This window comes from Bicyclus anynana, chromosome 14 (assembly GCF_947172395.1).
Source record: "Bicyclus anynana chromosome 14, ilBicAnyn1.1, whole genome shotgun sequence".
Taxonomy (NCBI): Eukaryota; Metazoa; Arthropoda; class Insecta; order Lepidoptera; family Nymphalidae; genus Bicyclus; species Bicyclus anynana.
The window spans coordinates 6495799-6513883 of record NC_069096.1 but is presented as its reverse complement, the minus strand read 5'-3'; the positions used below and the strand labels follow the sequence as shown (position 1 = coordinate 6513883).

The window sequence follows — 18085 nt, the reverse complement described above, 5'->3', positions numbered from 1 at the left end:
AATTGGTGGGAAATTCCTCTTAGAGGTAACCGATTGGTTCCATTCGGAATTTCGTACGCGCCCAAAATTTCACACGAGCTGCTTAGAACGGATTACATCAGAGCATCCATTTGGGTAGCTACGGTTTGTATTCAAACACGGTAACAATTGTTATTGAGGTACAACATAATATTATAGCTTGGCGATTTTGTTCATAACACTCCCGACGGTCTGCGGGTGCCGGGGGACGGGTAGCGATGACAGAAAAAGACCGCTACACATAACTTATTACGTTACGAATAAGTCCTAAAGTAACGTATTAAAGATTAACTAACTATTTAATTAAATATTATAATATAATAATCATGGGCGGAACTTTACTGTACGTACGTTAAACAAATTAAAATTATTAGTGTTCCATTAAATATTACTATTAAAAATCGGATAATATAATATTGATATAAAATAAGTTATTTGGTTGCCTTAACTTTTAGTGAGAATAAACTTCCAAATTAACTAACTTCTAGAATAGTTGCTAAATTGGTCAAAACAAAATTAGCATTTTAACATAACTATTTAATTAAACAAAAATTCAGTCTTACAGAATCATAATATTATTTATTATAAATGTAACGAATGCCAATGATTTACTAGTAGAATGGTTAATTATAGTAGAAATTACCAACCTTTAAGCGTTAAACCCGAATTTCACACATAATTTCGCTAGTGCTAAAATAACTTGAATAAATTATTTATAATAAGTATGTCGGTATCATAAGGGTAGGGTACTGAATGTCTCTAACTTTTCAATTTAAATAAATTTATTTTCTTTCTTTTTTCAATTTCCGTTTTTACTACAACCAGCAATATGGGTATCTTATGGGTCATAATGAAAAGGTGCATGCCTTTGAGGCAAGCAAAGGCTCAGTGCTTATAGGTAGGTACTTAATTGAAAAAATGCACACCACAACTTACAGAACCCCAGTAACAAGTTATCTGAAAGGGCGTATTGTGTAAACGTTCGACACCAGAGTACAACGGTACAGAACGTGCGATATCAACTAACATGGTCTTTGTAGGCTGTGACATTTCCCCCACAATGGAGTTACGCTCTGCGCCAAACAATGAGTCCACTCAATCGAGGTATCGGCTCTACGAGTACAAACAGTGATATTGGTTCCAACGTCCAATGTTATAACAATGTAATAATCAAACCGAATCAATAAGGTTTGATGTATTTGACATTTTTTTTATTTGTTATCGATTAACGGAAGAAGACGCCTACTTTGAACGCGTCATCGCAAACTAGAATGCATTATCCTGTTTAATGAGGCATACATCAATACTTCTAATCTCAATATCTTCAACATTAGGGGACACTGGCATTCATGTCTCGCTTATTGAATAAATATACGAATCAATGAAAATATAGGGTTTTTAACCACTATAATATTTATAGTATTATACAATTTTATCCTATAATGCTTTAAAATATGGCTATTATTATGTTTACTTTAAAAAAACAAAAACTGAGTTTCATAAATAGAGCTTTTGCAGTCTAATCCAACCCAAAACGAAACCTTTAAGTGACCATTATTCATGACAATCACCAAACCATATGTTTTCTGTGACCAAACTACAATTTTAAATCAAATAAATTTGAATAAAATTCTTTTTCAAAATTGGAAACACTAAATTACCGAATGAAAATCCTCGGCTTTAAAGCGTTATACTGGCAAAGTTGCAATGTCAAAGCGCTTTTAACTTGTAATACGAAGCCGTATCAAAACGCCAACGATACGTCACACTTATTATCACGGGCTTTATTGCAATGTCAACCGAAACGTCACCGCATAATGTGGATTTGCATGGCTGCCGAACCATTTTTCCAATAGTTTTTATTTGGATTGAAAATAAATTTCACCCAACGTGTTGAATGTGACAGTGAATATGCCTTAGAACTTTTATAATATAAAGCCGGGTCCATACATCTGTAACGCGTAATGTAATCCACTTTGTAATGTAAGGAGGCTTCGCCCGTGGCTAGTTACCACCCTACCGACAAAGACGTACCGCCAAGCGATTTAGCGTTCCGGTACGATGTCGTGTAGAAACCGAAAGGGGTGTGGATTTTCATCCTCCTCCTAACAAGTTAGCCCGCTTCCATCTTAGACTGCATTATCACTTACCATCAGGTGTGATTGTAGTCAAGGACTAACTTGTAAAGAATAAAAAAAAAAAATCAAATTCTACGTGTGGGCAGCACTACGAGCATTACATGTAACGATCGCGCCGACGTTCGGGCTGATCCAACGGCTGTCGTTATTTTGCGCGAACACAAAGGCTGGTCTTCATTTAGTAGACACATAGTAGAAAAATAAAAGGAGCACCAGCTATAACGACCTTCCTATTCAGCATGTTCGTAGCAACTATTGGAAACCGCTCTTGAAATAGATTCGCTTAGACAATTCGCTTTGAGTTCGTGTGCCGTCCACACTGTTGACGGTAAATTACACGTAATCTTACATTACGCGTTACACACGTCTGGACCCGGCTTATGAGATATAATAAATTGGTTTTAAAAAAATATGATTTTATCTTCAGTACGAATTACGTAAGGCGATATTAGCTGTTGATATTGGAATATTATCGTACATTGACGATATTGGAACGTTGTTAATTTCAATAGTGTAGCAAAAAAAAAAAATATTATGTAATAGTACAATAATAATCAACACGCATTAACTATTTGCATAATTATGTAAAGTAAAATAATTTTGCTCGTGTTCTTAAATTAAATTCATGTTAAACTCAAATCTAGATAATATGTTCACTGGAAGTCATGTCTACACGAAAGTAACCTTAAATAACCTTAAGTTGGTTGAAACAGTTACAGGTATTATCAAGCTCCATGTTAACTCTAAACACGAGTGTAATATTATACTGGTATATATATATATATATATAGGAGCCGTGATAGCCCGGTGAATATGACCTCTGCCTCCGATTCCGGGGGGTGTGGGTTTGAATCCGCTCCTCCAATTTTTCAGTTGTGTGCATTTTAAGAAATTAAATATCACGTGTCTCAAAGGGTGACGGAAAAACGTCGTGAGGAAACCTGTGTACCAGAGAATTTTCTTAATTCCCTGCTTGTGTGAAATCTATCAATCCGCATTGGGCCAGCGTGGTGGACGATTGGCTTAACCCCTCTTATTCTGAGACGAGACTCGAGCTTAGCAGTGAGTCGAATATGGGTGGATAATGATGATGATCATGATAACATTCATTTTACAACAACAACTTAATTTCTTTCGAATAAACCATCGTAAACATGAAACGAAAGCTTTCGCTTCACGCATTAATACACATAATTATTACAATATTTGCAGAAATCAGGATTCAATTAAGCAGTTGGTGGTGCAGGCAAAAGATCTAGAGGCAAATCTTCAACGCGATAGACGGATTTAGTCAATGCTGCCACACAATCCATCCATGGTGGTGTGTTCCCATAGCCAATTGTCAAAACTGGAGGAGCATTGCACAGAAGGCGTGGCTCATCGCACCCACAATCACTCTGCCAAGAGTGAACGATTATGAAGAAGAATATTATTTCCATCAAAAAGTCGGTGACCGCTTCTGCCAACTTCCACTAACAAATTCTTAACCATCAGCCGGCAAAAGATATATCGTTAACCTTGTCTGTAAATTATAGCTACCCTCTGATTACATTCGAACCCATGCGGGATAGTTTGTTTACAGCCTGCTCTGTGACCGCTATAAAAGACCTCCGCCCGAAACTACTCCATATGTAGGTACGTTGTTTAGCTTTACTACAAGGGGCTCAAATTGACCGGATAACAAAATGCTTCTTGATGTTTTTGATAGCTTATTTACGTGTATTAGTTTGGTTTTTCTTAACCAGAGGTGTATTTAGCAATTTATTGATCTAATTTTCTAATATCTCGGAGATAACTATTATTTTTTTCTTATTCCTTACAAGTTAGCTCTTGATTACAATCTCACCAGTAAGTGATGATGCAATCATCAATTTGGAGGATGGAAATCCACATCCCTTTCGGTTTCTACACGACATCGTACCGGAATGCTAAATCGCTTGGCGGTACGTCTTTGTCGGTAGGATGGTAACTAGCCACGGCCAAAGCCTACCACCAGCCAGGCCTGGACCAATTTTAAGAAAACCTCAATGGGCCCAGCCGGTGATCGAACCCAGGACCTCAGTCTAGTAAATCTACCGCGCATACCACTGCGCCACGGAGGCCGTCAAAACTATAATCTGACGAACCCGTGCGCCAAAGTCACCCAGATCTGACAGGACGCCTGTTTCATCCCGAAATCAGAGCATCCTTAGGACTCTAAAACGTTCAGGTAGTTCTATATAAGTTCTATAAATTAAAAAAAAAATTATTCATTCAAATTGTTTTTTTTTTTTGTGTACTACTTATTATACACATACCATTTACTTGGCTCAAATTCAATCAGCGGGCGATGGAGCGAGCTATGGGGTTTCTCTGCGTGATCGAATCAGAGATGAGGAGATCCTCAGAAGAACCAAAGTCACTAATATAGCTCAGCGAGTTGCGAAACTGAAGTGGCAATGGGCAGGCCACATAGTTCGAAGAACCGATGGATGTTGGGGTCCCAAGGTGCATGTGCTGGAATGGCGACCCCGCACTGGAAAGCGCAGTGTTGGTCGACCCCCACTAGGTGGACTGAGAACATCAAGCGGATTGCGGGGAGTCGCTGGATGCTTACGCCTCGAGACCGTTTTGTTTGGAAGTCCATGCAAGAGGCCTATGTCCAGCTGTGGACGTCCATCGGCTGTTAATGATGATGATGATGATATACTTGGTATACAAAAATATTACATTGAAATTATAATGTCCATTCAGAACTTGAGTCTTTCGCTCATAACTATATTTAATTTTAAGAAACAATCCTAAAATACTCTGGTCAAATTGCGAATCTGCCTCGGGTCAAATTGCGAATCTGCCAAACTGCCAAAATGTGGATTGCCCTTCCGGCGTCTGTGTTTCCTATCACGTATAATTTGTGCACCTTCAAGGCAAGAGTGAATAGGCACCTTCTAGGCAAGTGCGCTTCATCTTAGACCTCATCACTGCTTTCCATCAGGCTTGATAGTGGTCAAGCGTAAGCCTACTACATAAAAAAAAAATCTATGTTGTAGTTACGTTAAAAAAAATCAACTGAAAACATTAAAAAAATTATCAATAATGATTCTCTATTCGCAAGAGATGATGCGTTTAAACATTCGTCATTTATTTTTATTCATTGACACTCGTGTCTAGCTACACATAAATTACATTAGATAAATCTTCCACCAGTGTAGATATAGTGAGATGAGAGCTTTCATGTTTATTTATACATGCCACAGAGATCGGGTACTGCACAAATAAGCGCAAACAGTTATTTGTGCAAGTCTGCTATAACAGTAACATTTACACTGGAATGTAGTCTTGAGCATAGAAATACAAGGGTGTTTCGTTTTAACTATATCCGTGCTATTTTCTATGGTAACAATCGCTTGCTGCACTATTCTACCCAATTATCTTGAAGTGTTTTGATAGGCTCGCTGAGGGTTTTTTTTAATTATATCCGTTACAGAGTTGTTGCTAAAAAGATGGTGGAATAAGAAAAAGTACTTTTTATACCTCTTCAAAGTTTGCAATGTCTTATAAAACACATTTGCTCGTAAAGTATTGCTTTTTCACCAATTTCAATATTATAATGTTACGCACATGTGTCGTAATGTAAAGAAAAATGCACATGTCCCGAAATGTAATATAAAACCTTTATCACCCAAAAAAAAAATAAGCTACAGTAAAATTAATTTTAAAAGATTTTTTAGACTCGCGGGAATACAGAAACAAAACACGTCGCAGGCTAGTGTTAATTTAAACTTTTTTTTTTATCAATACACGAAAACTGTGAAACGAAATAAACAAAGCTACGATTGCTTCCACTATCCCGGATGTAAAATAAAATGTGAAAAATTTTACACGGACATCCTCACCTGGACATTTTTTACTCTGCAATTTCATGAAATTAATTTTACATGCCTCAGGCGGCAGAAATTTCAATTTCATAGATCTCGTTTGACAATTAAAGTGGAAAAAAAGCTCATTCATTTATCAATTGTTCGAGATATTGCCAAGTTTTTACTGTTATCGTTGTAGTGGGTCGACGCCAAATTATTCTTTCACCTCAACTCTATTTTTACTGGCGAAGTACTTACCATAATAATGTAGGCAATTTCAAGTAATGCTGCAGACTATTTTCTTTATACGATTTAAAAGCTTAAATTTTTTTTTCAATACAATTTAATACAAATTGCTGGTGGCTGGTGAATTGTTGTATTGTTAATCTATTTAAATAAAAATCAATGCCACTTTTCGTTGTAATTTTATAACTTAAAAAACGGGCTTACTTATCCAAATCAAATATTATGGCTTTGTTCATTTATAACCGTATCATTACACACACAGATTTCAAACAATTAATACTAGTTGACACTTTTTTTTAAATGGTCTTAAATTGTTCATTGTCGTTCTACTAGATTGAAAAAAAAAATATCAAAGTTTTTTAAGTAAAAGTTTATATTTTTTAATATATATTTAACTTTATGACGTCACAAAATGGACGACAACGTTTATGACGAAAAATTTTAAAAAATACACGATATTTAAGTTAAGTTTTATATCGATATATTTCAGACCCTTATTCCATATGTTATGCGAAATTAATTTTGTTTATAATAAATTTGATATGAGTCAACTACCTTATTATAATTATGTGCAAGTCTCATAATTTCTTGAGACATTTTTTATCAAATAAATACATATTAATAATGTTGACAAAATTAGTACCCATTCTGGATAAATAAATTAATTAAATCTGGTATTAAATTTTCTTCAGGTACGTTGACAAAGTATAGAATATCGCTAAAAACCTGTCTTATATTTTATATATTATTATTTTGTCTTATATATTATAAATTGTGTTCTGTCTTCGAAACCTATATTTTATTAAGTTCAATAATATTCCGCAACCTACTGAAATGTAGCCGACGGCCTCCGTGGCGCAGTGGTATGCGCGGTGGATATACAAAACGGAGGTCCTGGGTTCGATCCCCGGCTGGGCAGATTGAGATTTTCTTAATTAATCCAGGTCGGGCTGGTGGGAGGCTTCGGCCGTGGTTACCACCCTACCGGCAAAGACGTACCGCCAAGCGATTTAGCGTTCCGGTACGCCGTGTAGAAACCGAAAAGGGTGCGGATTTTCATCCTCCTCCTTACAAGTTAGCCCGCTTCCATCTAAGACTACAACATCACGTACCATCAGGTGAGAATTTAATCAAGGGCTAACTTGTAAACTATTAAAAAAAAAATGTAATGAAGAATTTGTCTCGACCAAAGAAGGTTTTCAAAGCCTTTTAGAGTGGGAACCCTATTAACGAAGCGCCTTTGTGCGCCCATACACCCGCAGTATCATTAAAAATATAGATATACGGCCTTTTCTTCGAAAATGTGAGTTGAACGCGTGTAAAAAGCCTCAGATTCGCTTAGCTGCGCCGTTTTAATGAAATTAAAAATAAACAGAGAAGGCGGAGACTTAAAAATATTAGTTTCTTGGAATACACATTACGTTTACCTAGTAACTAAGATACGTGAGCCCAGTGGATTTGACCTCTGCCTTCGATTCCAGAGGGCGTGGGTTCGAATCCGGTCCGGGGCATGCACCACCAACTTAAAAAATTAAATATCACGTGTCTCAAACGGTGAAAGAAAAACATCGTGAGGAAACCTGCACACCGCAGAATTTTCTTAATTCTCTTTTTTTTCTTTAGATTTTAGCCCAATCGCTTTAGTAGTAGCGGTGTTAAACAGTAACAAACAAACATACAAACATCCATACAAACTTTCGCGTTTATAGTATTAGTAGGATTAATCAATGCCAAAGCGTAACCGCTGATAATCACTAAAAACCGTTAGAATAGCAATAAATTCAGTCTACAACCACAATACATTACAGTATCCTTTTTACTCTATCGCCTAATGTTCTTTTACAAAATCGTGGGAAACTCACGCCACTTTACTAAGCTTTATGACCTAGATGGGTTATTTAAACAAAGGATTTATTATAGTTACCTTAAACTCTGGTTAAAAGGTTAGCGTGGCATAGTTATGAGAGGGCATAACATTTGACACCCATTTTCATCTATTTACTTTATTGAAATATAAAATACTACCAGTTTTGTATAATACTGACAGAATACAGTATTACAATTTATTATCAACCCATATTCGGCACACTGCTGAGTTCCAGTCTCCGGCCAGAATGAGAGGGGTTAGGCCAATAGTCCACTACGCTGGCCCAATGCGGATTGGCACATTTTACACACGCCGAAAATCAAGAAAATTCTCTGGTATGCAAGTTTCCTCACGATTTTTTTCCTTCACCGTTTAAGATACGTGATATTTAATTTATTAAAATACACACAAGTGAAAAGTTAGAGGTGCATGCCCACACTCTTCGGAATCGGAAGCAGAAGTCATATCCACTGGGCTATCACTGCTCAACAAAAGTTTTTTGTACTTATTTACTTAGTCGAGGTTACTACACCATGGATGAGTTCCTTAAATAAAGAATGCTTGGAGGCCGTTGGATCAGCTTCCACCTTCACACAGGAAGTAAAACTATAAGAAATTGTAAATTCCGAACCGGTGGTAGAATCTTTACAAATAGTCAACTGACGTATCAAAAGTGCTTGTAAACTGAGCCTACTTGAATTTGGAATTTTTGAAAACCATAAATTATGTAACTATAATTATATCACAAGCTTTATAATATTTTGATTTTCATTTACTATTTTTTTTTCTTTTCATTAACATATAAGTCCATTAACCCGCAGATCTTCAGACATCATTTGTATAAGATGAAGTCGGTGTCCTCAATGTAGAGCGTAATTGCAAACGTACATAGCGAACGAACTTACAGCTTTACCGGGAAATCAACTCAACCTAGTTGCCAGCAAAAGCAGAGTTATTTGCTTACAGCTGCGCTTGACTGGGACATTGTTCTTTGACGTTAAATCCTATCACTATGCAGAGCAGTTAACACGCACACATACGATAAATTATGCTTTACGTATGCGGGCTACAGACCTTCAGTTTTAACTATCAAATATGAACTGTTTAGTTAAATCGACCGTGTTTAGCCATAACTGAGAACTGTGCAGTTTATTCAAACGACTTTGCTTAAAATTTTGATTAAACAAATCTGTTCAGTTAAAATTGCGCAGTTATGTTATGCGGGCTATAAAATTGAAGGTCTAATAGCCCGCATAACAAAAATGAATGCTAACTATGGGCCTCATAAAAAGGCTCAGAGTCATACAGCGGGTGATGGAACGAGCTATGTTAGGAGTATCTCTACGTGATCGAATCAGAAATGACATAGCTCAACGAGTTGTGAAGCTGAAGTGGCAATGAGCGGGGCACATGGTTCAAAGAGCCGATAGCTGTTGGGGTTCCAAGGTGCTGGAATGGCGACCTCGCACTAAAAAGGGCAGTGTTGGTCGACCCCCCACCAGGTGGACTGACGCCATAAAGCGAGGAGGAGCAGGCCGCGGCGTGCGCGTCCGCCAACAGCGTGCAGGCTTTACTGCCCATATTTTTTTCATACCGTGGGCTATATATGAAAAATGGATTATGCTAGCCACTCATCATCCAATAAACTCACATGCCTGCAGCGCTAACGGCTTGACGTCCGATAAAACTGATCGTGTGTTGGCCGCGATCAGCATGATGTCAAGATTAGTGTTATCGGCTGTCAAGCTTTTAGAGCTTATTGGATCGTCAGTGTCTGACTTAAGATAACTTTCTGTATCGTATCGTTCCGAGTAATTATTATAAATACCTCTGCAATACGTCTATTCATATTTTTATGCCCAATAATACCTACTTTCCATAAATCAAATTGAGGTCACGTTGTTCCGCCGCCCATCGCACCGTAATTGCTAAGTTTGATGGAAATATAAATAAATAATCGATTTTCTGAGCAAAACTGTAGGTGAAACAAATCAAATATAAATATTGTTTTTAAATTTTATAACTACGGATACAAAAATACTAAAGTATTGCGGTCAGTCACATATTATTACTGTAAAAATACGGTTAATTAATAACAGAGAAAGTTGATTTTCGTCTTTTTTTTAAGTTACATTAAATACACACACAGACACTTTTCCCTCCGGCTTTAAGCGAAAAGTTCATACCAGGAGGTGGAAAGAAATCCTACATCACATTTAACTATATATTTTTAACAATACTATTGACTTATCTGAAGAGTATCCATCTATACACATGATATTTTAATGCACAAGTGCGAGTTTAAACACGGGTGCACTGTTTATTCTTCCACTCTCATAATCCGAAATAATGGCATGAGATGAGAAGAAAGTTTAAAAAGTGGAGCTTTACTTGATGGCTGAGGTACGACAGTGTACTAGAACTGGCGATTCTTCTAAGAAAATCCCAGTGATTTATTTTAGACCTGGTCTGAAAATTGAACCTTATACTATTAAGCAAACGAGGTAACCGCTGGACGAATGAGGCAATTAATAAAATATTTATAAAGACGACTTTTTTATTTAATTTTTTACAAATTTTATGTGTCGTTACTTGTAATTAAGACTTCCTAAACTTGGAGCGCTGGTCTATTTGCCAAGGTATAGTTGGACACCATTCAGCCCCACCGACAAAGACTTACCGCCGAGTTTTGCACTCCAATACAATTTTGCGTTCCAAAAGCTCGAATGTTTCATTGACACATTTATAAAAAAAGCAACACTGAAAGGTATAAATAAAATAAAATACACTATAAATAAAAAGTAAGGAAATAAATAATTTAATTACTGAAAAACTTTTATAAAGAGTAAAAAAATAATGACGTCCCCAAACTTTATTCATAGCAATTATTTAAAGTTGGATTAAAAGTAAACAAGTGCACTAGAACTTAATCTACAAATGTGAAAATTAAAAATATTGTTAGAATTCTAATTTTCTATTAAGAAAAAATAATAAAAAAAGTTAATATTGTTTATCTAATTTACCTTAATGCAGTAATAAAACATGTAATTCCATTATACCACGTTAATTGTCCATTATTTTATAGTTCCACTCACACTGTAACGTCACTCGACATTATTCATACACAATATAATACTTTAACTTTCTACCGCAAAATAAATTAAACAGTCCAATTGAAGCACATTTCACAATAGCATTATCGTATTTATGTTCAAAATTATTACGTAAACGCCGGGTGATAATAGCTTTTTACGTGGACAAAGGGCATACTTTCCAACCATATTGTCCATTTCGAGTCACAACAGCGCTTTGTGGAAGATACACATTTGAGAAAAAAATAACGAAACTGCTTTCGCCGCTGGCCCTATTGTCCGAGTACTGTGAGTAACACAAATGCTACGCCGTAGACACGTTGTAGCGTCGCTACGGCTGGATCGCCACTGGCGGGGGCTACGAGCACCCGGACGGCGCACCCACACTACGACACCAGCTATACAACAACGAATCAACCCACTCACACAAGCAGCCGTATTACAGAAAAGCCGTGAGAGGAAGCGGGAAAGTAACATTTTTGAGCCTGTAAACGATGTACACACTAATGGTTGTACATTCACACAAGCGCGGTGACGCACACACTGACATAAGTATACGGACCGATTTAAACTTGTAATCCCTAACGATGATTTGAATTTAAAGGATTTGGCTAATCTTGAAACAGTAAAACAAGTATGAAAAGCGCGTTTCTTGCAAACGAAACGAACATTTTACTGCCCAACTCAACAACTCGAAAGAACAAAGCAAGATAAATGTATACAGATAAATTTTAGTTTCATGTTAATTCAAAATTCGGACTTAACTTTTTCCATGTCCTGTAAAAGTGCTGATGCGTTAGAATTATTTTTACTAGAACTTTAAAACAGTTGAAAATTTCAGGTGGACTTTTATTAGTTAAAACTACCGCAGACGATCTATTTTGGACTCTGTAAAAGTTTCTCACAGTAAAGTGAGAAACAAAAGTAGAAGACCGAATTACTCAAATTTTCGATCTCTAATACTTACCACTGTGATGTTTTTAGTGTATAAATATAACACTCGATGTCTTAATGTTAAAAATGTTTTGTTATAATATTAACACTGATATCCAGCTTTGTTCGTTGTATTACTTTTTCTAAAGATATTATAGCAAATTCCTGTAAACTTTTTCATCATCATCATCATCATATCAGCCGATGGACGTCCACTGCAGGACATATGCCTTTTGTAGGGACTTCCAAACATCACGATACTGAGCCATCTGCATCCAGCAAATACCTGCGACTCGCTTGATGTCGTCAGTCCACCTGGTGGGGGGTCGACCAACACTGCGCTTTCTAGTGCGAGGTCGCCATTCCAGCACCTTGGGACCCCAACGGCCATCGGCTCTTCGAACTATGTGCCCCGCCCATTGCCACTTTAGCTTCGCGACACGTTGAGCTATGTCGGTAACTTTAGTTCTTTTGCGGATCTCCTCATTTCTGATTCGATCACGCAGAGATACTCCTAGCATAGCTCGTTCCATCTCCCGCTGTGTGACTCTGAGTTTTCTTATAAAGCCCATAGTTAGCGACCAATTAGTCTCGGAATCATAGATGGACCGAACAAATATAAACATTTTAGATACCACTAATATAACGGATAAAAATTATAAAAAGTTTATATTAGTGTTTTATTGTTTTTAAACTATTATAACCACTTTAGAAAACAATTATTTCGAAAACAATAGACAGACATTTTAATTTAGTTATATAGTAAGTGATAACTTAATTAGTAGTAATCTAATAAACGTGTAAACTATCTTTATATAAACATACCACTACTACCTATGGTTACGTGATATTTGGGTCAAGTTGTTGAACTGTCCGGTTCTTGTTATGGTACGAGATCCGGCATAAGAAATATACACCCTCATCTATTATTTAATCGGGATAAGGAACAATACAAAAAAAATACATTGCACATAGGTTGCTTAGTTAAATTGCAGCCGAACAGTATTAAATGATATTTTTTTTTGTATTTAATCTACTTCCCTTATTGATTTATTTAAAAAAAATCATACACTTGTTAATAGAATATACCAAAAATAATTGAAAAAGTAACGGTTGCACTGCAACTGTGGGGTTGCCAGATATAAACAGTTAGGTAATGTTATTTACATAAAGCGAAGCGATAGCTCATTTTATGCTTAATTTAACTATATTAGGTTGCCTTTGATCTAGTTCATGGCTTGCTAAATTTGTATGAAAAATGTCTTTGGCCGCAATTTAACTAGGCAATCTATTTCCAATGTGTCACAGTAAACATTATCTATCATTTATTTCATAGCACTTCTGAATAACAGATGAGGGTATATATTCAAGAATGAATTGAGGTGAATTCGAAACTTGCACTTGTGAGTTAGGACGTAATAGCTTAGTGGATAGTGACCTTTGCCTCCGATTCCGGAGGGTGTGGGTTCGAATCCGGTCCGCGGGTTTGAGAAATTAAATATCACGTGTCTCAAACGGTGAAGGAAAACATCGTGAGGAAATCTGCACGCCAGAGAATTTCTTAATTTTCTACGTGTGTTAAGTCTGCCAATACGCATTGGGCCAGCGTGGTGGACCTAACCTAACCCCTCTCATTCTGAGAGGAGACTCGAGCTCAGCAGTGAGCCGTATATGGGGTGATAACGACGACGACGACTTGTGAGTTATACAAACATCGTTACTGAATAGCCCTCCTGATGTTACGTAACGACATAATTAAAATAGACGCTAATTTGATAAGAGATCAGTTTATTGTGACTTGTTACAAACGGTAAGCCCATTTGGGAGAAACTCTGACATTGCAACACGCCGAATCGCTTCATCATTATCAAACCATATTCGGCTCACTGCTGTGCACGAGTCACCTCTCAGAATGAGACGGGTTAGGCAATCCACATTGGGTAAGCGTGATGGACTATCCACCACGCTGACCCATTGCGGATTGGCAGACTTAACACACGTAGAGAATTAAGAAAATTCTCAGGTATACAGGTTTCCTAACGATGCTTTTCTTCGATGATCTTCACCGTTGGAGACACGAGATATTTAATTTCTTAAAATTAATGCCCCAAACCGGCTTCGAACCTACACCATCCAGAATCAGAGGCAGAGGCTATATTCACTAGGATATCACGGCTCTTTGCTTAGCTATCGGTAACCCAGTTGGATTACGTTGTCGTTTACTACGCAACCATAGGCCTTATTAGGCCTGCTTAGAGTGGACTAGAAGTTTGGCACGGTCTGTACTACACAAACACAGAGTTCTTAATAAAGTAGTAGCTGAGACGAAAACTTTGTTATTATTCATAATTTAATTCAAAATAAAAAATACATAAATATTTCATTAATCCCTTCTCCCATTTTAAAGGAGTGCGAGAATAAACACTATGACACGAGATTTTATATATTAGACAAATCAGTTTCTAGACTGTACAAAAAGTTATAAAACGATAGGGAAACAATTGTTACATGGAATCCAATTTCGTACATTCCCAGTTGGTTGACATCAAGCATCAACACCAGTTGATTGACACGGAAATTTACCATGATTTATACCCACAGTTGCCATTCAACCACCCTTTCAATCACCTTTTATACCGACACACTGCATTGTCAAAGTTCGCCCGGGGAAAATTTCAGATATCAAAGTTGACTGAGAACTTTTCAATGAAGATGTCGCAATTAATTTTCGATAAAATTTAGCTCGTTAACGTTTGAAATTACGGACTCCGAAAGAGCTTAATTGAAATGTACGAAGTTTTTTCATTAAGGATCGACCATTCCGGATATATTATTATATTAAAATAATGTGCAAAATATACGTCTCAATGAGAACAAAGTTACTAATATATTTTTCCATTATACTTATTTATGTCACTACAGTATTATGGTCTGAAGGTTAAGCTTCCAATGAAATTAGAGACACGTGAGCCTTCCAGATCCTTTTTTATACATTATATTATCATCTTCATATACTTTTATACCAGAGGCCAAATAATAAGATTCTCGATCATTTTTTAGGGAATCGAGTACTTAAGAACCGAAGTATTCTGGGGCCCACTTTGTAGTGGTCGGTAGGCATTCTTCTTTGTTTTGTTTTAAAGAATATTACTATATTTTTTTTAAATATAACTAATATTCTCATTCCTTCCCCCAATAAGTCGGAAAAAACTATGTAAGGAGTGGGTACGACAATAGTCGAGCGGGCAAGGATCAAACTACCACCTCTCGGTGTTGAGGTGCTATTAAATTATTTAGGCACTAGCGGACGCCCGCAACTTCATCCGCGTGAAATTCAGCTTTTCTCAAATCCCGCGGGAACCATTAATTTTGCAGAGATGAAAGTAACCTATGTGTTAATCTAAAGTAAAATATCAATCAATCAAACGTCCATACAAATTTTCGCGTTTATAATATTAGTAGGATTAATTTCATTTAATAATATTGTTATATGGGATTGTCATGCGTTATAGTCGAAGATTTTTTATTAATAGTTCAATTAAAAACAGCTTAAACATTTTCCATACGTAATTTGAATGTGTTATTCGTGAGACGTAATAGCCTAGTGGATATGACCTCTGCCCTCGATTCGGACGGCGTAGATTCGAATCTGGTCCGGTGCTTGCACCTCCAACTTTTTAGTTATTAAGTGTGCATTTTAAGAAATTAAATATCTTGTATCTCAAATGATAAAGGAAAACATCGTGAGGAAACCTGCATACATGAGAGTCAATTCTATACGTGTGTGAAATCTGCCCATCCGCATTTGACCAGCGTGGTGGACTAAGGTCTAAACCCTCTCATTCTGAGAGGAGACTCGTGCTTAACAGTGAACCGAATATGGGTTGTTAATGATGATAAGATAAGATAAGATAAATATACTTTATTTGCACACCACAAAGACAAAAACAAGTGAAATAAAAAACAAATTAGGAAGAGATCAGCATACAAAAGGCGGCCTTATCGCTAAGTAGCGATTTCTTCCAGGCAACCTTCGGTTTAGGAAAACTTAAGGACATCAGCAGGTGGCGTAAAACAAAAATAACCATAGTATTAGTAATACACATACATACAAATAATTTACATCCTAATACATAAACAATATTACACAAATACCTACAATAATGAATAAAATACATATCAAAATATACTAATAAATACCTTATATTGAAAAGAAATAATATATACAGATCGTCTTTACTGCACCAGATAATGAGACTTTACGGCATTTTTAAAAATGTCCAGTGTCTTTGATTGCCGTATGTTTAAAGGAAGAGCATTCCATAACTTAACGGCTTGCACAACGAAAGAATGATGATGATGATTCGTAAAGAAAATTAGGTATAGTGCGCTAGTTACTTCACGATATGCTTGAAAAAGTAAAGTATTAAAAATAAAATTAAACACCAAGGTTTAATTAAATTACATCAAACAGAAATATCTCCGAATTCGAATAATGAAACTTTAATTTAATACACCGTAATCATGCGTTAAGATATTCTGTATAAATTATTGTTGTTTACGAATTAACATGAAAATGTCTATATCAAATTCAAGAACCACCTTAGATATGTACATCAGTGTACAATTAGTAAAACCCTTCCAATACAATTGAACATGTAACAAAGTGGTCGTATATAGAAACCTCTCAAACCCCGATCATGTATTATGAACAATTGTTCCCAGAGGATCATTATTACGGTACGCATTGTATAAATTGAATAGACAAATATAATGGTAACCAAAATCAAATTGCCGTCGAAATATACGACATAATTGATATATGTTTTGTGTATAAATTAATTATTATTTATTGTAGATGTTTCATAATAAATTATGAAATAGGAAAAGTTCTTGTCTTGAATTACATTCTTTGAAATTACAATTTGTGATTATTTTATCTTATTTATTACGTTCTTATAAATAATATATATCTTTATACTAAGCGGACACCCGCGACTTCGTCCTCGTGGAATTCAGTTTTTCACAAATCCTACGGGAACCATGGATAGTATGAAAATTAGCCTATGTGTTAATCCAGAGTGAAATCTATTTCCGTTCCAAATTTCAGCTAAATCGCTTCAGTAGCCGCAGCGTAAAGGAGGAACAAACATACACACACACACAAACTTTCGCCTTTATAATAGTGTGATGTGATCAATATCATTTCCCTACCCCCATCTTATTCTTCTACTCTCAACCTACACCTACCCTATCCCTACCCTACACCTACTCTACCTGTGCCCTGCCCCTACCCTACCCATGTCCTACACCTATCCAACCCGTACTCTACCACTACCCTACCCTTATCCTACCCCTACCCAAATTTCAGTTTTTTACAAATCCCGCGGGAATGTATCTCCGCGAGATAAAAGTAGACTGATTTTTACACAATAACCTCCATCTTCCAATAAAAGTCCTAATAAAATAAGTTCAGCCGTTCCATAGATAAGCCCGGACAAACAGACATAAATTATAAAATATCTTGTTTGTGTTTTAGTATCGTGTAAATAATGTTTACTAAAATACAAACAACTTTATGAATTAGAAATGTTACATAATTGTCTTAATAAAATACATATTTAAATTGAATTTAAGTTTAATTTAAATATGTATTTCGTAGAAACATAAATAAATAACTAATAGCACTTTAGATAACGCAATTATTATAATATAACTGATATACACACTTTTATTTATAAGTATTGGTATGTTTTTTAATAATATCTCAACAATTTATGCGGTTAGTTAGTTACCCAATACTTTTATTTGAAAATTCCAATAAAACATGACTATTCGGTCTATTCACCGTTTCGGAGAGGGCATTAGTGGACGATCATTCTTTCCTCGCACTTACCGGTCTTGGGGCAAGAACTACGAGACTCTGTTTACATTGACACAAACATGTTTATC

At 36.1% G+C, this 18085-nt stretch overlaps 1 protein-coding gene across 1 annotated transcript in view; it reads right to left on the bottom strand.

The window, feature by feature from the left end:
- Nucleotides 1-11557, bottom strand: part of LOC112047349 (uncharacterized) — a 102201-nt gene extending 90644 nt beyond the window's left edge. The window contains exon 1 of the mRNA XM_024084446.2: nt 11132-11557. The gene's annotated coding sequence lies outside the window, so the exon portion shown is untranslated. The remainder of the gene's footprint in view (nt 1-11131) is intronic.
- Between the last annotated feature and the right edge of the window lie 6528 nt (nt 11558-18085).